Source organism: Epinephelus moara, chromosome 22 (genome assembly GCF_006386435.1).
Source record: "Epinephelus moara isolate mb chromosome 22, YSFRI_EMoa_1.0, whole genome shotgun sequence".
Classification (NCBI taxonomy): Eukaryota; Metazoa; Chordata; class Actinopteri; order Perciformes; family Serranidae; genus Epinephelus; species Epinephelus moara.
In genome coordinates this window covers 10,516,164-10,539,040 of record NC_065527.1, presented here as the reverse complement: position 1 = coordinate 10,539,040, position 22,877 = coordinate 10,516,164, and the positions used below count along the sequence as shown (strand labels likewise).

Genomic DNA, 22,877 nt, shown 5'->3' with positions numbered 1-22,877 from the left:
AGTGTGTGGAACCCCGTGGCAGTCTCCAACGCAACCGCGGTTAGCTTTTTAGCATTCAGCATTCAGCTCACTCTAACACATGAAAGATGCTTTGTTCTGTTTCTTGTCTTATTATCCCCATTGGTGTGTACAGATTTACATACACACGTGTTCTGACATCAGCTGACACGCTCACACTGTTATTTTTGTGTAAGCCCCAGTGTGTGTGTGTGTGTGTATTTTTTGTTTTCTGAAGTCTGAAGTGATTTCACACATTCTGCTACCTTTAGGAGGTAATTGGATGCAGCACACACTCAATTAAGCTGTTAGCCTCTTAGTCATCCCCTCCTCTGTCTCTCTCCCTGTTCCTTTCCACTCCCAAACGTTTATTTCCATCGCTGATTTTACTCTCTTCACTTGTTCTCCTCATGTGCTCCCGTCGTCCCTCCATTCGTAGGTCCGTGCAGGGCCCACAGTGCTCCAAGCAGGGGGGCTGTAGCCTTAGCCAGGCAGTCAGGGGAGCTTCTTGTTTCGGGACCAACAGGCTCAGCCACACATTTTCCACCACATTACATCTTTAGCCACCGCCGGGGACTATTTTACAGGTCGGAGCTTATGGGGAGGGGTGCATTTCCTGTGACAGAGGGAGGGATGTACTGTAGAGAAATGGAAGAGAGACTAAGCTTAGCGCTTCCTGCCAGGTATAGAGTTTACACAATTCAGCTCATGTGAGCATCTTGCTGTTTGAGCTTCCCTGATGTTTCTCCTGTTGTCTCTTCCTGTCTGCAGAGCGACTGAGAGTTATTTAGCCGGCCGATTCTACCTGATGGCATGGAGCACCATTTCCTGATGAGACTGTGGTAAGCAGAGAGTATGCACGTGCACACACACAATCACATGCAATTCCTGCGGCTGCTTGTCACCTGCACCCTCACATATAAATCCTTCTTCTGTCTTGTGCGTCCTTGAAATCCATCCCCTGGAGGAGTGAGTGAGGGTTCCCAGTGGAACCTCTCAAGGATTAACCCACGTCAGTGAAGCAGCTCTAAGCGGGTGTGGATCAGAAGCGTGCCACTCACTCTGTTCTCTCTCCTCGGCCTCGAGTGTCTTGTGTTTGATCTCACGCGTGAAGCGGTATTGATTGAGTTACTCTCTGTAGATGGTGTGCTTTAGAAGCTGCGGTTCACATTCGCAACCATACAACGGTTTGACGTGTACCTACCATCATGCATGGGTTGGGAATGCGGCTTGATTGTTTCATATGGATGTTGAAGTTGGCCTTACATTTTGGAAAATGACTGATGGAGAGAGTGATACAAAAAGAGAGGAGGGAGAGATGGCAGACAAGTGCTGGCTGGCACAGTAGTAAAGTAAAAATAGCAAGCAGGGCCGACCGATTGTGCTGGCCCGAGGTTGTACTACTATTCTTAGCCTCAGTCTCCTCCTTTCCTCACTCTCTTCTCCCTCTCCCCTCCCTCCTTCCTCCTGAGTCTTTTGTTACCGCTGTGACGCCAGCACTCTTCAGTCCATCTGGTGTCTGGGAGCACTCTGGATCTATCTCCTCTCCCTCTCTAATTGGCTAAAACCACTTAACTGTCTTCCATTCATCTGCCTCCCATCCATTTGTCATTTTGTTTATTTATCCTTGCTATTCACTTCTTTATCCATCACCACCTCAGCTCATACAGTTATGCATCACTCTTTTTTGTCCAGTGTTGGATTAATCAGAAAAACATGGAGCTTTGAAGCTTTGACTTATTTATAGCCAGAGAGAGGGCCACTTAGAGACAAAGTGCACCGTGTGTGTGTGTGTGTCTTTGTGTGTGCATCCTCTCTGGTGTGATGGCAGGGCAAGATAGGTTGTGACGTTCTTTACGAGTGTAATAACAGAATCATCAAAATGTAATTGTAAGAACAGGAAACCCTCAGTTTTCAGTCTAAACGTGGCTTTGCACTGTTGCTACGGTGATATGCCGTGCCTGTTGTTGCCGTCAGGGCGAGTGCAGAGCAGTCGCTTCTGACAGGTGTGTGGGTTACGTAAGAGATCACACATGATGAGGCATCCTGATACATGAAAATCACGGGCTAGGTGATGATAGATGTTGCCTCTGCCATGTCCATCAGTTTCTATATGGAGGCATCGCACTTATACAAGAGCCACTTACCATAGATCGCATTCAGTTGAATTCACAATTCAATTAGGTTTAATCAGTGAAGCATAACTTACAATTTACAAGTTACTTGCAATTTAATAGCCGGCACCTTGTGAGTTACAGAAAGATAAATCTGAAGGGGGTGAGATGATTAATGCAAATAGAAAAAAAAAGTTGTGCTATATACATTTGTATTCTCTGTTTCTCTAATCTTTGCTTTTTGTAAAATAATGATTCATTTTAAATGTAACTATCTAAGAAGTTTAGGGAGGAAACAACTCACAGAATTGAGACGAGATGCCCTAGACACTAGACATTACATTTTTTGTAAGGTGACAAGCACAAAATGTTGGAAACCACCGGTTTAAACTTTCACAATGCACTGTATTTCAAATTTCAGTATTTTTTTGCAGAGATTGTAATCTGAAAATACTACAGCTGCCAAATGCACCGATCCAGCTTTTTCAGTTTCAATACTGATCCCGATGCTGTGGGATACCCGATACCCGATACTGATCCGATACCATGGTTGACCTAAAAAGCTATATACCTTTACATGTAGAACAGAAAAGACTAGAGGCATCAGGCATTGATGACTACACAGTTCTTTCCTAAGATAAAATGAAAGAAGATGAAACAGATTAATGCAATGATGAACTATTTATATTAACAAAAATAAACAATTGTGCAACAGCAGTTGAAATAGTGTGAAATACCTCCACACAGCAGATTCTCTCCTTCGCTCCATGACGTATGACGTAGCTCGCGTCACAATAGATTTAAAGGGAAAGGATCGCCTCAGGTATAGGTTGCATTTTCCGATACCCGATCCATCTATTTTGATGATATCGGGGCCAATATTCGATCCAGATATGGGTTCAGTGCATCCCTAAAATGTAGTGAAGTAAAGAGCATAGAGTAATATTTCTCTCTGATATGTACCATAACATAGCAGAACATCCAAGTACAGTACAAGTATTTCAAAATTGTACTTAAGCACTATTCTTGATTAAATGTACTCAAAACTTTTTACAAGTGGTTACAATGATCGTTAGAGTCTGAGGGTTGAGGTGCCCTAGTACCTTTTTTATACCTCTGCTTTGCTGATAGCCATGGCTGGAGGCATTATGTTTTCGAGCTGTCCATACATACGTTCGTCCCATTCTTGCGAACATGTCATAGCTCAAAGGTCAAGATCATTGTGACCCTGTCTGTCTCATTTTTGTGAACGCAATATCTCAAGAAAGCCTTGAATGGAATGTCTTCAAATTTGGCACAGACATCCACTTGGACTCAAGAATGAACCGATTACAGTTAGGTGGTTGAAGGTCAAAGGTCAACATCACTGTGACCTCACGAAAACATGTTTTTGGTCATAACTCAAGAATTCATGTGCTAATTATGACCACATTTCACACAAATGTCTATTAGGATAAAATGATAGTGATGATGTTTTATATCCAAAAGGTCAAAGGTCAACTTCACTATGACATCATAACATTCTGCAAAAACACTTTTCTGTATGACTCAGGAACAGAAGGGAAGACATTTGGTCAGATGTTAAGTTAGCAACACTAATCTTGGGGCACCTTAAAAATGTGGTGATTGCATAGATCCTCTGTGCTGCTGGTGGGAAGATGTGTGTGAAGCATCCATGTTTTCACAGACATGGATGTAAAGTGTAAGTGCAACTTGACTGGTTCATGGAAACATACAACTGCCCAGCGGTTTTCCTATATGGCGAAGGCATGACCCTTACCCTAACCAATCTCACTCCTCCTCCTCATGCTTGAACCTAACCAACCATGAGTACTTGCAATCAGAGGGATACTGGGGTGGGTAGTTCCTTCGCCATCCTTGGAAAAAAAAATAAAAAAAAATGGTGTCCCAGTATATGATTTTAAAAACCCTACACTCTCTGGGCACCCGCACAGGTGTTTTCACTTACAATGCAGATTAGCTCTCAAGACAACGTGGGCGTGTAACTGTGCTTGATTGACATCTCCATAACTGTCCTGTGAGTTTTACTCAGTGTGACTGAGAACAGCTGTTGCATATTTATTAAGTATTAATCGAGTAATAGTCATGTCAGCCCAACCCTGCCCTCCATCCTGGACATGATGTCATAGTTCCAGTAAAGGTAACAAATGAATAGGCCTTTCTCACTTGAGGACATTCTGACAGTCACAGTATGAAAACTAAAGTGTAAATAATAATGGAATAATGTCTGAATTCTGTTTAGCTGCTTCAGTTTCAGAGTCCTGGTACTGTGCTTGCTGGCTCACTGTCACACTGTCACACTGTCTTGACCCACCGGGACACTTGGATGCAACGTTGCCGTCATTATTGTCATTAGTAACACCTGTTTTCCCACTTTGATGAGTGGAAATGTCTCATCAGCAAAGTGAAAACACCTGTGTGGTCTTGTTGCCTTCTGTTGTTTAAGTTGTGATACTGTTAAACTAACACACAGGAGTTCAAATGTGTGCCTACAGTATATTACTCTTGAATGTGGTGTGGTGTGTGTGCTGCTTTGATTGATTGATTGATTGATTGAATTGATTAAATGTTGTGTACAGTGTATGGTGTTGTGTATAGTATATATATATATATATATATATAGCATTGCCGTTGATAATTGTCATCCCCTGTAACTGTAACTGAGATTTATTGCAGTTTGTTCCAGCGTGTGTGATTCCACATCATTTTTCAGTACAGCGAAGTCCTCAAAAGCCTTTATATTGATGTCATGTGAGCTGTAGTTTGCAGAAATGAGTCACCTCCCTCCATTTTTCCCCTTCACTCAAGTCCCACTTCTGAATGGGTGCCTGTGTGTGGGTGTGCATACATTATCTCATGTCTGTGTGTATCTGTGCTCACTTGCTTGCATGTGTATATGGCTTCGTGGCTCTATGCCAGTCCCGGAGAATGAGGAGAGAAGCTGGCCAGGCATTTAGTTCTGGTAATTTTTTTCCAGACCTTTTAATGCAACAATGAATTCATATTGAAGAGTTTGATATAATGTAGGTTCATATGTTAAAAGACTGCTATGAATTAATGTGCATGTACTGACTATTTTAATGATGTCTGTATGAATTAATTGTGACCTGATAGTACAGCCTGTTATTTATGTGAATGGCAAAGTATGGTTTTAAATCTAATAATCCATACACAAACAGTCTGAGGCCGAAGGGGCCGTACACATGCTGGAAAACGTGAGGTCAGGTGCTGGGTGCTACTCTTGTGCCTCTTGTGTGCGGTGGCGGGTTGCGTCTGACGGTGCTCAGCAACCTTAACAAGCACAGTATCACAGCCTATTTACCTGAAATCCTGAGTGCTGAATTGATCTTCTTTCAGTTGTTATTTGTGTGTAGGCCTATTGTCTGTGAGACAGATGTAAAGCTCTGGCAGCCCTGCACTAAAACGATCAACTTCCTCTCCATATTAACCACAGACTGGATAGATAAGGGAAAGATATCTGTCAGTTGTGATTAGTTGCTCTTCATCACATGACATGCGATGCCTGCTGCTGTGTTCCAAAAGGTGAACTCAGGTTATCTGCGCCCTGAAAAATGGGTGCTAGGGAACGCGCGCACGTCGTCACCTTCAACAAACCCAGGCTCCGTTTATGCGAGCTCCAGGTAGTGACCGTGCCAATACTACCTTTCCTAGCACATTCACCATACCCTATTTCACATGCTAAAAAAAATTATAAAACATTGTGACAGTTACAACAGCACCATGGACAGCACTATAAGCAAGACCAAGACAGTGAGCGGCTCAGGGGACTTTTTATTCTACTCTCATGGATCTATGACTCGATTTTGGCAAACATACAGTGAGGACCATTATTTTTACCACCTTAAAGCTGGGAGACAATTCAGGAGAACAACTTACACAAAAAGATATGAGTAATATAATTGTGGCCTAATTACCGCACTTTGTGGCTCAGGCTGCACCTAATAAAGCTGCAGCTGGCGATTCCCAGATGAATGGCATCTCCTCAGTAAACTGTCTCTCCACTCCATCTCGCATTTCTTCTAACTTAAGCCAAGATCTGTTTTGGTACCATGCACCGGCAAAAGTGTGCTATCTAGAGCTACCTGTTTAGGTTTATCCACCCCGAGGTCATCTGGAATTACACTGCTTAATTCTCCAAGATGAGGGCAGAGATGGTTCAGAAAAGAGACGGCACACTTTAGAGTTTCCTGTGAGGGTTGGGAGAACGGCTTCAAACAGATGCATAGCTGGTTCTGAGGTAACTTGTTAGCTGCTGGTGGCAAAAACGAAAACTCGGGTCCCAGTAGTGATGGTGGTGAAGGAGAGGGGGTGAAGATAGCAGGGTAGTGGCTGCACTTGTCCCTGTTGAGGTTGCTAGCTTGGTGGTAATGTCAACACTAGTTTTCGTTTCATTACCAATACTTACATTGCTAATACTTAAACCAAGCTAACTACATGCTAATGTCAATAAAGAGATATCTGCATATGTATCCAGAAGTCGTATGCAACGGGACAAGATTTTTGTACCATAAGTTTACTGGTGTCAGTCTGTCATCTGAGTTGTATTGACCAATCACATTTGAGAGGCAGGTGGACACATTGGCCAAAATGCAATCGCCGAACCCATGAGCTTTTATTAGCTTTTTTGAAAAATGTACAGGCATCCATATGCAGATATCTGTTTATAGAGATCAGCTGACATTTGTTTGCAATGCTGCACCTCCTGAAATATTGCCCGCTGCCCTCAGAGGCTCATCATAGGTAGACCGATAGCCGATGGGTTCTGAGAATGGCCACACGTTGGCTGAAATGAAAAAAAAAAACTCTTGCAAAACTCTTGACAAGTTGGCGTCACTTACATACAGTAAGCCCTTCTCACACAGACTGTGCGATTGGGTCACTTTGAAGTCCCTTCTTTAAGCCACCCTTGCTTTTTTACACAGGACCAAACAACGGCAGCATCATACTGCCGTAGTGTGAAATTTCAGATAGCACACCAGTGTCCTGGAAGTCAATGGAATGACAGAGGTGACCTGAAACACAACAGTGCCTTGGAGAGGCATTGGCAGTACTTTACAGACAATAATAAAGGCATAACGTGGCAATAATTTACTATCCCAGTTATAAGGCAGCTGATCTCGTCCTCTGCCCAGCGGGTAAGGAGCTCCTAGACTTCATTGTCACGTCTTCGAGTTAGCTGCTAACTGCTTCTAGCTGCTTTTTACACACATAAAATGATGTCAAAACAGCCAACCTGGTGCGTTCATGATACCATCCTCTGGATTTCCCTTTAACACAGATGTCGATTTGGCACTGTTACCACCTTCACTGCTGGTTTAAAGATGAGACAACTCTGCCTCCACGTTTCCCAGCCGTACCTTATGTAGGGAATGGCAAGGAAAAATAACAGTGCTACATTCCCGCCTTCAATAGGCAGTGTAATAAGGGCTATTGTTAAACACAAGTTAAAACCAGTCGAGCTCATCACCTGCAGAGGATATACTTAGACTTCATATGATCAAAAGCGGAACCATTTCTTTCAAACTTTCACCCCGCAATAAAGAATGATATAATACATTAAATTTATCTAGTCTACCTTGTGGGACAGAAGCTCATCCAAGACAGGCGCAAGTGACTCAGTGGGGGGGCCTGGACCTGCACTGCCTATCCATGCTGCTGGATGTGCTCTGTGCCAGGTCTCTTTGCTGTCAGCATATGGTTTCTGCGAGAGTTACACTTCAAACAGCAGCTTTTTGTAGCAGTGAAGGACAGCATCTCATTAGGAGGCACATCAGGACGTGTGTAGTTTGGCTTGTGTAGCTGTGAAGAAGACGCAGACTGTAGTGAGCCTGCAGGAGAACAGGTTATCACTTGTGCTTCCTGATTATCTGCAGTGCAGCTTATCAGCCGCAGATAAGAGAATTAGCCTGAGAATCATTTTCTCTGTAGCAGTCCTGCATGCCAACCCCGTTCTCAACAACTTAATATGAGAGTCATATTATTTGATGTACTTTTTATATCGCACTCACAGCTAGAAAATAAGCTTTGCTTTTGCTATCATTCCTACAGGATTGTTTAAATTTCCAGATCAAAAAGTTATTTACTCTCCTGCCTCTTCTTCTCCGAGCCACATAGACAGAGGGCCATCTGTCACTGTCAAAAGCCGAAGCTGCTGCTTTGTATTACTGACAGGAAAATAGACACAATAAAAGAGAGATAACAAAAAAAGCATGTTGTAAATGTGTCCACTATTTTGTGCCATAGGGCTCCTGTAGGTCTTTTAAAAACGGATTGTATTTTCCAGTTCAAAGAAAAGGCAACCACTTAACCCGTTCAACACCAAATTATGTTATTATGTTAATTATCAAAATATTTTAATGGTGGATTTCTACTCTAAATGCACTCATAAATCATTATCTAAAACGTTTTTTGATCAGGATACTTAATTATGTGGGTTTTTTTCATGCATTACAATAGACGAAGACCACCTAATAGGGAAAATGACAATAAATGTTCAAAACAGACCTTTTTTCAACCAAAAAACGTTGGTTATTTACTTTTAATGAATGGTTAAAGGAGAAGTCTGGTATTTTGCACTTTGAGCCCCATTTCTGGGTTGTTTATGATGAAATAGACGATTGCTCATTTTCTAAGAATTTGGCTTTCCCCTGCCTGGCTTAACACTGCTGCCTATGGCCATGTGTGAACCTGTCCTAAAACCACCCTAAACGTGTGGTCAGTGGCGTTTGTTGATGTTTTGACATAAATATCGTAGCAAACTGTGGTTTCCATCCGTGTTTTTGCTATTCATCTCGATTGTGATCAGAACAGGTTAAACTCAGCCAATTGCTAAATTCATAGTCAGTAAATGTTGCAAAACAAGTCCACAAAATGAAAACTATAAATGATTAAAATGATAAATCCAATTTTCCCGAAACATTCTTGCTTATCCAACTTTCAATGAGAAGATGGAATTAGCTATTTTGTGTGGAAAATTAACATTTAGCGAGTGTTATTAGTTTGGAAATGGCTGTGATATTATATTCTTTCTGATTGTCTGTTTCTCTGCATCTCTATCTCTCTGGCTGTCCATCTTCCCTTTTTCCTCCACTCATGGTGTCACTCACTTTCTCTCCGTCTCTCTCTCCCTCCCTCGCTCACTCCAGATGATTTATGGATATCTTTTATCAATGTTGAAAGCAGGGCTCATCCGTTCTGAACTACTCAAGTCCCATATCATACAGTGTGAGAAGAGGGAGAGATTGAAGGGTTTCCAACCTGTGTGTGTGTGTGTGTGTGTGTGTGTGTGTGTGTGTGTGTGTGTGTGTGCGACAGAGATAGGGAGGGGGGTATCAGAGGTAGAGGGAGGCAATGACTGCTTCAGCCTTCATATGATTTAATCAAAGCCATCCATCACATCTGGATAATTAGACAGCAGCATAGCTTGCATGACCAGCGCCCATCGGTTAGAACACACACACACACACACACACACACACACACATATTCATTCACACCCATCTCTTTCTCTACACAAATATGCCAGGGCCAAAAAGCAGCAGAGGAGTGTCCCAACACAGACTGAGGTCTGAGGTCCAATTCTGTCTCTCTGTCTACACTCAGGATCATCGCAGCTAAAATATGTTGGCACAAATTTCCGAAATAATTAGCCAGCGATAGAGTTGGGAGCAGTTTTAGCCGGTCTGTAAGTTTGTCTCCATCTGAGGGTTTTTTTGGTGCTTGATAGGCAATTAAATGTGTAAAATTAGTGCTGGCAGTCGGAGAGCTCTGCGCAAAGCCAGATAATGATGAGAACACAGGGCCTCACTGCAGAAAATGTTAACAAAAAGTCATTCAGTGTAAAGTCATGTCTTAAAAGTAGTCCTAAAATATGATATATTAGCATTCCACTTGTGTAACCATGCTCACAGCGCGGCTTTTAGTGCCCCGATGTCAGCTGGTTAGTTACCACTTTAATGAAATATCTCAGAAACCACTGGATTGGATGAAACTTGGTACCAGTATCCCAGATGGTATAGTTTTTACTCATCCAATGAAATACCTCAACATCTACACAATAGAGTGGCACAAAATTAGGAACATGCGCTCATGGTTTCCAGGGGATACATCCTAATGACTTTGTGATTGGGATGTCTCATAAATATTAAACTATTAGATGTAATATCATGGTGATTGTTTTTTTGCCAAAACTCTCAGTATTGACACCCACTCTGTGTTAACAGGCTGTCCTTGTTCAGATGATTGGGGGAGCTGTGTTTTGTTTTGGTTTGCAGTCTTAGCATGCTGATATTAGCATTTAGCCTAAAGCACATCTGCGCCTAAGTACAGCCTCACAGAGTAGCTAGCATGGCTGTGGTCTCTTTGACTACGTTCAGACTACAGGCAAACCCAATTTGTTTCTCAAAAGAGATCTTTAAGACACACTGTCTGTGCTGTTATTTGCAAGTTATCACATCGGATTTGTGTTTCTAGACATTGCCAATCTATCGGCATGGGTTGCTGTCGTAACAAGAAAGGCAACGTCAACTCCAGAGTTGTGCTGGTGACGTGGCTTTCCAATGTGGGAGCATGAGAAATGTATGTCCATCATTTTTACCCTCCAAACGATTGCGCTGTCAAGTCACAGTACAGAACTCTGTTGCCATATGTCCACAGACTGTTGTTCTCTATAGCCCCTTTTACACTGCCAGATTTTCCGCGAATGTTGGGCCGTTTTGCCAGCAAGCTGCGAGCATTTAGACACACAGAGTCGGATTGGCAAGTTGATCCGAGGTGCCCAATTTCCCGCCTCGTAGGGTAGACATATTGGCGGAACCTTTTTGGTTTAAACAGACCGAGGCGCCCTTCCGCAATGGGAGGGGCTGTTGAAGACTTGTGGGAGGAGCTGTTGATGATGCAGCAGGTGCGACCCACTGGCGGTGGACTATAGCAAGAGGGAAACACAAACCTGACAGACACAGTAAAGATGAGCAACTGAAGAGACAAGGAATTGCACACTCTCCTTGTCCTCACAAACAAAGAGGCCATTAACCGTCAAATGACGGGAACGGCGAAGAACGGGCCGACTTACGAGAGAATCGCCGAAAGACTGACCAGCCGCGGCTTTTCTCCCACGTCACTGTTTACGTCACACGCTGAGCTACACGTTTTGTTACTTGCTCACGCCCCCCATTGCCCCGAAAAAGGCACATTCTGTGTGAACAAAAGTAGGTAGGCAGCATTTCGCTGCACTCCCCGAAACTTCCAGGCATAAGAAATGGTTTCTCTAGAACTTGACTCTCTAGAATCAATGTGCACAAATCTGGATGTGCCCAAAACCATATTGGGCTGGCAGTCTGAGCCAAACCTCAGTCTTGTTCTGGTACAACTTTATGTAGTTCTACATAAAGTTTCTACGTCAGTCTTTGCACATATGAAAAACAATTTTGCAAAAATCTCGTGTATTTCTTTTAATTTCAAGAACTTAAGTGCCATTTCCTGAAATTTACAAGACCATCTTTTACTGTTTTTATATATGTAAGATCATATTTATCTGGATAAGGTGTTACTGTGTATTTGACTGATATTTAGCTTGGCATCTTTAAATAAACCTGTAGACAAGATCAGATTTTACAGCGATGTTTAAATGTGCATGTGGCATACTAGGGTAAGATGCTGGTCCTGATTTCTTATCTCGGTCAGGTCCTTCCTTGCTGATATGTAGCCTGACACCTCTGTATCTGCAGAGACTTGACACTTTGCCAAGCCTTCCATCATAGCTGTCTATCACGCCCTGACATTCCAAAAATGACTACATGAATACACTCAGTGCCAAGTGTTCAGATGTTTTTGATGATGTTGATGTGTCTCAGTAGATTACTGTGAGATATAGGATTACATTTGCATACTGTAGTTGTGCAGTTAAATTCTTTTATTTAGATAAAACAGACAAAAAGCCGTTCCACACCTTCCCTGTGTCGCAGATCTGCTTTGATCCTCCTTTGTGAATGCTTAATATGGAAAAGACACTCAATAATGACTCTGCCAATTACATGCACATCAGAGGATGATATGTATTGCAACTACAGATTAGCAGTAATCCTGCCAAGATGTAATTTTTTCATTGTGTTAGCTCGTAATCAACTGACAATGCTGCTCTTATACTTTGAATGATCCTGTTTTAATGGTGAGTTTGTGTTTACATTGATTTGATGAGGGGGAGTTTGGTGGATCTGTGGGCTCTTATAGGATTTAAAACAATATACGTAGACTAATGAATGTGCACATATTGTAATGAATGCATGCAAGTGCTTATACACTAAGGGGTGATCTTGGGCAGTAACGGCAGTCTCCCTCACTGCTGACTAAAAGCAGCGAGCTATCTTTTTTCCCCCTTCTTCTTCATTCCTCACACATCCTCACATTGATCATGCGAACGAGTGACAAGAATGCAGCGTCGAGATTTTCGAGAGAAAGTGAAAACTTCCCAGCGTTCTTTTCCTCTTGTCTTCTTACTTCATCACTGCTAGAACATCTCTCCTGTCTTGTCTTTCTCTGCCACCTTCTCTTCATCTTGCACACTCTAATAAACACACGCCAAAAAAAAAAAAAAAACCTGCAAAAGAAAATCACATCCTCATTTGTCATTATCACCTTATCAGCTGCAATCTTTCTCGCTGCATTTCATTTTCAGTTGTGACTGAGTTGTCGGAGCAGGTAATAAGAGGGTTTGAGCCTAAAACAGATCGGATTTGTCACACAAAAGCAGCTGGTAAAGTGAGGTAGGTGCAGTTCTGAAGCTGTAAAATTCAACAGATTCAGGCCGTGCTCTCAGTGTGTGTTTTTCACACATGAGTGACTGTGTGTGTATTGTGTCTAGGGGGAGGCAGTTGCAAATTCTAGTCACTCGCAGCATTCATGCTCCCACAGTGACCTGCCTTGCCAGTCACAGCTGAAACAACATGTGCTTTAAGCAACACAACACACACGTACACACACACAGAGGACACGTGCACACTGGGTAATGTGAGCATTAAGTGTTTATTCACTGATCTGAAAAGCATCATAATATGCCGTATGTCTTTGAATAATGCATAGGCATAAATGTAAGCAGGCATCGCTGCTTACTCACTTTAAGGGTTGAAATACATTTTCCATTCACTGCTGTGACATCTAAAAAGGAAGTCCCAAAAACAACCTTATTAAGAAGACAAAATAGATCCACAACAAAATGATTACCCATCCTGCTCGTTGACTTTTATTGCATGTCATTCCTCATCTGTCTCCTCTCATTTCCTGTCGTCTTTTACTGTTGGCTCCAAGTAAAAAGCACAAAATGCTCAGAAGATACTTTCCTTTCCTTTATATGTGAAATTAGTATATTAGGGTTTCCAGCTTTGGGTAATTTGATATAGGTTTAATAATACACTGTATTTTTATTAACTTGGCACAATCCTGGAAGCTATGGCAGCATAATACAGGGAGCACTGGACGACACAGCATAATAAATCTTTTCATTTTATATCATTTCGAACCAAATGTTAATTTTTTTGCTCACAGTTTGGCTGTCACATTGAAAGATAGAGCCACATGTGTAACCATGACTCAGTAAATCTTGCATTAGTGGCATCTTTGCACTGGAAATATCAATAAGAGACAGACATTACTGACAAGATGAGAGGGAGAGACATACTGTCGGGAGCCATGTACAAACACTGCATGGACTGTATAGATTGAGGACTGACTGAATGGATTGAAGATAAAAATGTTGTGTGGTTACCATGGTGAAAGCAGCCCACAACAGACAACCTGTCGGGTCTGCGCAGAGAGAAGACGTGGGCCATAGCCTTGAGCATGGTACATATATACAGGTTAGAAAATACTCAACACAGACCAAGTGAACACAGGAAACTCAAAATGTTGACATACTGGACACAGGTAGGATTAGATGTACAGATCGATTGATTAAAGATACACTATGCAGGGGGTTCCTATGAAACAATGTGTAGACAATGTGCTTGGGGCCCCCAAAAAATAATTGGAAAAGAGGCCCCCAATGTCCAACGCTTGGGGGCATTTATTTGTAAGCCTGGGACCACGTTATCAACACAACATAACATCAATTGTCTTCCTGGATATCTCGTAACATCTCGTTACTGCAGCTATCGCAAGATCTGTACTGATGCCTTCAAGGTACACTTACTGTAGGAAATTCCAAACCTTACATCTCCCCCTCAAAGATGTGTTCCTCTCAATATTAAACCCGCTAATTCTGAAAATTCCTTAAACATCCTTTAACACACCTTTTCCTCTTATGAGATTAACATTCTGCCTGCAACATTACTGAATATAATAAAGAACTTTTTCACTTACAGTTCTTATGTGTCGCTCTTTCTACCTCCATGGTGTATTTCACAGTCACCTTTCGTTTAACCATTCTCACAGCAATTTCGCAACTCAATTTTAACACTTAACAAATAGCACATGTCTGTTTCATTTAACAGGTAACACATCTCTGTTTTTCTCATCTTCTTTTTTTCCTCACAAATCCAGCTCTACTTGATCAGGTCACAGTAACTGTCATTTGTGTGCGTGTGGCAGCTGCTTCAGCCAAATTGTCTGTATTTGTGTGATGAGTGTTTATTTCAGTGTGAGAATTTTCAGTTGCCTCTACAGTAACCTGCTCCGTGGGTGTAGGTGGGTGTGTAGGTACTGTAGGTACATTTAACAGATGTCGTCGGTTTCTCCCGTACTGTCCCCCTTAATCCATGTCCACCATATAAGATGTGTGACGTAAACAGTGACATACTCCAAGGGAAGCCGTGGCTGGTCAGTCTTTCGGCGATTCTCTCATAAGTTGGCCTGTCCGTCACCGTTCCGGTCATTTGACGGTTAATGGCCTCTTCGTTTGCGAGGGCAAGGAGGGCGCGCAATTCCTTGTCTCCCCAGTTGCTCATCTTTACAGTGTCTGTCAGGTTTGCGTTTCCCTCTTGCTACTAGCTGCTCGTTCCTGCTATCAGCTGTTTCCTGTTAGTCCACTGCCAGTCGGTCGCACATGCGTCGTCATCAACAGCCCATCCCGTGGCGGAAGGGCGTCTCGTTCTTTTTAAACCAAAAAGGTTCCGCCAAGATGTTTACCCCTACGCGGCGGAAAATTGGGCACCTCGGATCAACTCACCAATCCGTCTAAACACTTGCAGCTTGCCAGCAAAACGGCCCAACATTCGCCGAAAATCTGCCAGTGTAAAAGGGGCTACTGTCTCCTGAGTTCAGCAGGGAGAGGCTCCTTACTCCGTTCCTTCTGTTGTAGCGTTGTATGCTTTCCTCTGCTTGGTGGCTGCATCTGCTTGTTTGATTTCCTCCCTGTCTGGCCAGTTTGGGTCCAAGTTCTCGGACAGAGTGGGTAAAGTTGACCAGATTGTCCGTCCCATCAGCAGCTCAGCAGGGCTCACACCAGATTGTCCGTCCCATCAGCAGCTCAGCAGGGCTCACTCCAGTGGACAAGAGGGTGTGGCTCTGTAGACCATCAGAGCCAGGAGAGGGTCTTCCTGCCTAAGGATACCTCTTGCTACCTGTACAGCCCTCTCAGCTTGGCCATTACTCTGAGCATAATGTGGACTACATCTTACATGACTAAAGTCATAATTCTCATTGAACTGTGTGAACTCCTCAGAAACTAGCAGAGGTCCATTATCGCCCACGAGCACTTCTGGAATACTGTACCTTGCAAATGTGGCTTTTAGCTTTTCTGTGACCTGGCTGCTAGTTGTCACAGGTAATTGCAGGATCTCTAAATATCTAGAGTAGTAGTCTGACACTACCGAATGTGACTGCTTCTTGTGCTCACACAGGTCTACGCCTACTTTTTTGCCATGGCATGGAAGGTAGCAGCACCAGTTGGCATTAATGTCTCTTTCCTCTGTGTGCTTCTATTCTCTCTGCAAAACTTACACTGAGTCACCTTTGTTACTACGTCCTGTAAAATTCTTGGCCATAGTGAATCCTGTCTAGTATCTCTGTTCTCATAGAGGTGAGGATCATGATATGATTACCGCCGACCACTAACCCATCTACCCCTGACAGCTCACCTCTCACCTTGTAAAAGTCCCTGACTGTCTCTGGTATTGTTTTTTCATGAACTGGCCAGCCTGACTGGATGAACTGCCTTACTGCCTGGAGCTGGCGGTCTGTGGCTGTGTGGTCTCTAATCTCTTGCGTCCTCTGTGGTGAAGCTGGGACAAGTCTATTTGTGCAGCCACGTCGTCACTGGATGTCTCATCCCCGTAGCTTTGCACAGGGCCCCTTGGGAGTGCATCAGCTACTGCTAGAGTTTTCCCAGGTGCATACACGGCCTCTGCATTAAAGCACATCGGGCTCATCGGCAGTCTATGGCAACTTACTGGGACATTATCAAGGTCTTTACTGTTTATGAAGGGTACCAGGGGCTTGTGGTCAGTCATCAGTTTAAAGCTGTCAAGTCCAAACAGGTATTTCTCAAAGTGTTCGCATGCCCATACACCAGCCAGGCATTCTTTCTCTATTTGAGCATACCTGGTCTTTGCGTCCCTGAGTCAGTAGGCCACAGGTTTCCACTCCTCACCATGCTGTTGTAACAGGACTCCTCCATGCCTGTGACTACTGGCATCAGCTGATACCACAGTTTGCCTCCTACCCTCACAGAAGGAGAGTGCAGGTGTCGATGCTAAGGCAGTCTTAAGTTTCTGGAAGGTGATCTGCAGTCTGCTGTGCAGCTCCCCACAGCCACTCCACCTTCGACTTCAGCAGCTCGTAGAGGGGTTGTCCTATTGTAGAGAGCTCTGGTATGAATTTGCCCATATCATTGACCATTCCCAAGAACCACTTGAGCTCTGACAAGTTTTGAGGTTGTGGGAAGTTCCTGATTCCAGCCACTAACATTCAGGGTTGACATGTAGCTACCTGATTGGTACTGGGATATGAATTTCAGCTAGTGGTATTGCTACGTGTCGCGTTGTTTCTTGCCAACACTTGGGATGCCTTTATCTCGCTTAAGCTAGCACACCTTTTGTTTTCTTTAAGTTATATTTGATGTATGGTTCTTTGAAGTTGATTTGGTTGGATTTTGTGAGTATAAACGCATAAAATGAAACCAGTTAAACTTAGTTTTTAGTTTCTTTCTGAAGACAAAAGGTAAAAAGGAGGTAAAAAGGAGGATTTGTATGTGACAGTGACGAAGGAAAAGAAAGTGTAGGGCATACAAAATGCATCACTGAGCTGCCTGCTTCCCTGACACTTGACTTTTTCTCTTCTCTCTCGCTTATTTTACATTCTATCCCTTGGCATCACCGCCACATTTCTCCCCCCGTATCCCCTCGTTCTCTCCATCCTCTGTTTTTTATCTCCGTTCCCCTGACTGTGCCCTGACACTCCAAAGCTCTGCTCCCCTCATTAACTCTCTTTCATGGGGCTGCAGATGACAATAATTGGTTTGAAAACAGGAGACAATGGGATACAAGGATTATCCCCGGCTCACACCCACCACCACCGCCACTACCCTATACCCACTCCTCGAGGACAGCACTGCTGTGCATCCTCCCCTCCACTTCCTGTCCTCGTCTCTCCTGCAGCCAGCAACACAGCTTGTCCTTTCTTTTTCTCGTCCTTTGTTTCATAATTGCAAGTTGGTTTCCTCTCTTTCACCTTCATCATCCCTTAACCCCTTTCAAATTTTTTCATTTACTCTCTTAAACTTAAACACACACACATGCACACACACACACACACTTTCTTATTAGCTCCCTTTCCTCAACTTTCTCTAACCCCCCCTCTCTCCTTTGCTCATATTTTCTCAGAGAGCCGTGAGATGAGTCCCCATAGGGATAAATCTTCTGTTCCTGCCAAGAGTGGAAGTGACATTACTGACACACTCGCGCACACACAAACACACGCACGCACACACAGAAAGAGAGTTCTGTGAAATGATCATGACATTTGATTAAACACTGTGACTAATGTGATGTCATCTTTCCAAGGAAACCATGAACCTGTGACAAAGTGACGGAGGAAAATGGAACAGAGAGAGGGCAAAGAGGGGGAGAGGAGGAGGGGGGGGGGGGTGAGATAAGAACAGAATGGGCGAGGAGTGAGAGGTGAAAATAAAAAACAAACCCGAAAGGTACACCATCCGCCAAGTTCACCTCATGTGGAGTGGCAGAGAAATGTCAAGAGCTGACGTTCCACTCCTTCTTACCGCTCTCCATCGCCATGTTTTTTCCTGTCATTCTATCCCTCCGTCACCTTCTCCCCCATCTGTTTTCTCCTCATTTCCATTTGTCCTAAAGACACTCTCTCCGTCGCTCTGGCTTATCCCTCTCTCTCTCTGTCTGCACTCTCTCCATCTCTACCCTCCGGTGAGGGCTCTCAGGTTTCAGCTGTAACTGCTTTAGCGCAAGGGATAATGGTTTGTAATTCACTCCCAGCTCCTCTGTGCTGGTCAGGAGGCCCACTCATGTACAAGCAGAGAGAAGTAATCAGTGTGTGCGTGTGTGTGTGTGTGTAAAGAGAGAGTCCTGTAGATTTCGTATCACGTTTTCAGCCACACTGCCTGTAAGCGTGTGTTTCTTTCACTCTGATTGCATTCATGGGAATATCAGCATGTGTGTGTTTGCATCATTTGTGTGCAAAATGTGCATAGACAGCCTTTCAGCCATACCTCCTCTATGTGTGTGTTAGTTTGTAATACACTGATGCTGTATGGGGATCATCTGATATGTTACATAACCCCATGTCAAAGTTAAACACCCCTTCCATCCAGAAATAATAAGCACGCACATACTAATACGCACTGTGTTAATGATGCAGAAACACCCCCTCCGCCCCCCTCCCACTGTGGCACCATGGTACAAGACTCCAATACTCCACCTCCCTGGAGTATGAATAATAGAGGGATCCCATATGTGTCAGCTTGTAAAACTAGATCACCAACTGTGGGCCCGAGGAAGCTCGGTAAGCCCAGGGGTGCCCCAGGGCCTCCAGGGTGGGGATGGATGGGGGTGGGTGGGTTGAGGCTAAGCAGGACCAGGCAGACTGTCCACAGTGCGGTGCCTCACCTCAGGGTGACAAACACATAGTGGGGACTGGAGCGGCCCGTGTAAGCAGGCCAGGAACATCTACAGAAACACTGCCCATTTATCCATCATCACTTTGGTAGAGTGTGACTGGATTGAGGTTTTGTTATTGTGTATGTGTCCTTTGTGTGTTTTGTTGCATCCACACTGGGCTTGGATGGTATCTAATTTTACATACCTTCTAGAAATTTCACCAGGGTATACGATATATGATGGTATTCGTGTGTGGTGCTACCCACCACCACCACCAGCGAGTCCGCCACAGTGCACAAGCTTTTTTTAGTCTAATATATTGTAACGAATGTGACTGAACCCAAATGCCGCACTCTGTGACAGTTGGTAATGACCTTTATTTATGCACACAATAAACAGAAACTTGAGCTGACCAAGACGTTCAGGTAACATAGACAGGTCAGAGGCAGGCAGGGTCAGTAACTGGCACTCAAGCTGAGAATGAATGCTGTAAAGTCTTGCATAGTCAAAGAATAATCTGGCAGAGAGCGTGTGTGCTGGAGAGGCTTTTATACCAGGCTGATTGGCTGATGAGCTGCAGCTGTGGAGGCAGGTGAGAGGAGTTGTCTTGATGAGCGGGGCGTGGCTGGCTCTTGCAGGGTGCAGGTGAATGGAAATTTACCAGGAGCAGGTGAGGGAGAGAGGCAGACTGTGACATATATGAACAATATAAACTCAAAAAATGTCAAGAAAGGTAGTATTCTCACACCTATTTCCCAGGGCTGTCACATTCTGGTCGATTGGTTGGTCGGACAATCGCTGGTGGTACTTTAATAAGGCTGTGTGTTCCCCAAAGTGTTTTCCTTTTCCCAGCTGTAAATGGCAGTTGTTGTTCAGGACTTATTATCCTATGTGACTGTTGGTCTTTGTGGTATTGTCCCAAACCTTCTCTGTGAAAAATAATCACAGAAGACATTCAGTGTTTTATTTATCACCAGGAATAGGATCACACCAGAGTTAGCTACTGGGCTAAAAATTACAGGTCTCTCTCTCACATGCAGTGCTATAGAAATGTTTAACATTAGTAACATTGTGCTGTATATGACATCAACACCAGAGGTAGCTTCAACAGGGTCCAGTATGTTATTTTTTCCTCATCAGTCCCATTTAACGCGTGGTGGTCACACATGCAGCTTAGCTGGATGCTCCCAGCGATACAGTGCAGTTTATTTTTCAGATAATATTACAGTGGACATCAGATTAATTTTTCACTTGAGGCATTCCGCTTGTCTGAACATACAGTAAACGTGGTCTGGGCAAGCGTTAATGTCAAGCCCTGAGACAGGAAAAAAATGCTTTGGTGGACACACAATGCTACCAATTGATTGGTTGAAGAGTAGGCAGAATGTCAATCAACCAAGACCAGTAGAGACTGACCTAGTGCATGATGTGCACTGTATATAATGAGTTTAATAGAGAGAGGTGCATCTGTATCTTTGGTAGTATTAAAAATCATACCATCAGGATTTTAAAATACCCTGGTATACATAATATACATACATATAATAGGAATCTGTTTTTTTCTGATGTGTTTGAAGATATTTTTAGAACAGTTATTAATTTAATATACTGCTTTTTTTGGTTTATTGGCCCACAACTTTACTGTTTTAGTTCAGCCTCATCAACTGTTTGTTTTTTTAACAGCAAAAAAGCTTCAAAAACCCACCTTATTCTAACCAAAAACCAGAGAAAACTAACTGGTTAACACATGGAGCATATAGTTCAAGAGCCAGATATTTCCCTCAGACGTTGGTAGTGACCAAAAACAGAGCAAAAAGAGAGTTAGTATTGGACTTATATTTATCTGGTGGACCGACACATGACTGTGTAATAATTAAGTGTATGCTATTGCTAACACGTTCACCAATTTAAACAGTGATACTGTTGCTGTGTTTACAGTTTGTTTCCACTGCCCCCAAGTGGCCTAAAAACTTAAAAAGTACTTTTTACACTGTATCAACGCTAGTCGCATTTCCATTACAGTTTTGCGCAAAATAAATGCGATATTTCTAAAGTTTTGACAAAGTACAATTGGGACTTGCAGGTGTTTCCATTTAAAGGTGTTTTGCATATAAGCCGTAATTCTCGTAAAATCTCGTCCCGCAAGACATTCCAAATCTCTTGCGAGCTGAAACAATCATCTCGGTTGCCACTGCTGCTGTTGCAGTAGTCTACAGCCGAAGACAAAGAGAGCGAGTGGTATTCCAAAGGCAAAGTCCTTATGTGTGGCAGCAACCACGGATAAAGGATTTCTGGGAGAGGATCGTGAACGAGGAATTCACAGAGGACTTGCATGACCGGTGACGTATTTCTGCGAAAAAAGTGTTTCCATTACACTTTTGCGATATACTTCTATATCGACACGTCTGAAAAACCACCTCATGAGAGCGTAAAAACTTTTTCTTGATATTTGAGAGTTTTATCGAAATGTAGGTGTTTCCATTACCAGTTTTTTATTGCGATATTTAGGTTTTGCACATTTCTAGGGTTAATGGAAACGCACTTACAGATACTGCTGTGTTCGCTTTCTTCCCAAAGTTATCCTTGTCAACCCTTCAACCATATCAACTGTAATCTCAGAACACTTTGGATACAAGACAGAGACTGCTCTACATGTCATTTCTTCCAACATGGTGGTAAAATCTGAAGCAATAATGTCCACAGGGACCAATTTGTGCTACAGTGGCTATTTCTGTACTTCAATCATTAGATTTCAACCTGCACATGTCAGACAGGCTGTCTGCAAGTGAAAGTTCAGTGTCACTCAGATTTGTCTGAGTGATTTTCCAATAAACTCAGAAAGATAATGCTACTCTCACTCTTTTTTTTAAATGCAGACGTGCCCTCCTCACTCTGAATACTTAATACTACTTTGTCTGCATGTCTTGGTCAAATTTAAGTTCAGCATATTGGAGACACAGATAACTAAGAGTGTGGTCAAATAAGAGTGAGGTCAAACAGTTTGCTTCTGTCTGACAAATGTTTCTCAAACTGCTTCTTAGAACAAGAAATGGGCCAGATGGAAATGTTTTTGTCAGAGAAACACATGGTTGATTAAAATTACAATTAAAAATGGTTCATTTTCAATACTGCATCAATAAAAAGTTCAACAATGAAGCCAGTTTTCGCTCTTTATGCTAAGCTAAGCTAACCAGCTTCTAGCTGTATTTTCATATTTTACATATACACGTGACATTGGTATCCATCTTCTCATCTAGACTGACTCTCTGCTATAAAGCAAACAAGTCTATTTCCAAAAAATGTCCAGATGTTTCTTGAAGGAGAAGTTATTTAACATTTTGACGATATAGAATGTGAATAGATACATTTTTCACCACTTGAAGGACCAGATTTTGGGAAGTGTCTCAGAGCACAGGACCATATCCAATCATACAGTGCATCAATACCTCCCACCTCACTGGTCCATTCAGCTAGTCCACTGCACTTTTGATTTAAACCCTCAGATTTGTTTTCTTTCCAATAGTTACTGAACTTATCAGGCTCTGACATGGGTGTGTTGTCGCTGTCATGGTGCCGGTCCTTTCCTCTGTTGGCAGAGAGGTGGAGAGTCGCGTTGTTTGTCGAGATGTGCTCGGCAATTCAATTTCACAGCTCTGTCTCAGATGAG

The 22,877-nt window shown here is 43.1% G+C and overlaps 1 protein-coding gene across 1 annotated transcript in view; it reads left to right on the top strand.

Moving 5' to 3' along the window:
* The window catches only part of dlgap3 (discs, large (Drosophila) homolog-associated protein 3), a 167,206-nt gene that overhangs the window by 87,072 nt on the left and 57,257 nt on the right, over nt 1-22,877 (top strand). The window contains exon 2 of the mRNA XM_050035650.1: nt 769-839. The gene's annotated coding sequence lies outside the window, so the exon portion shown is untranslated. The remainder of the gene's footprint in view (nt 1-768; nt 840-22,877) is intronic.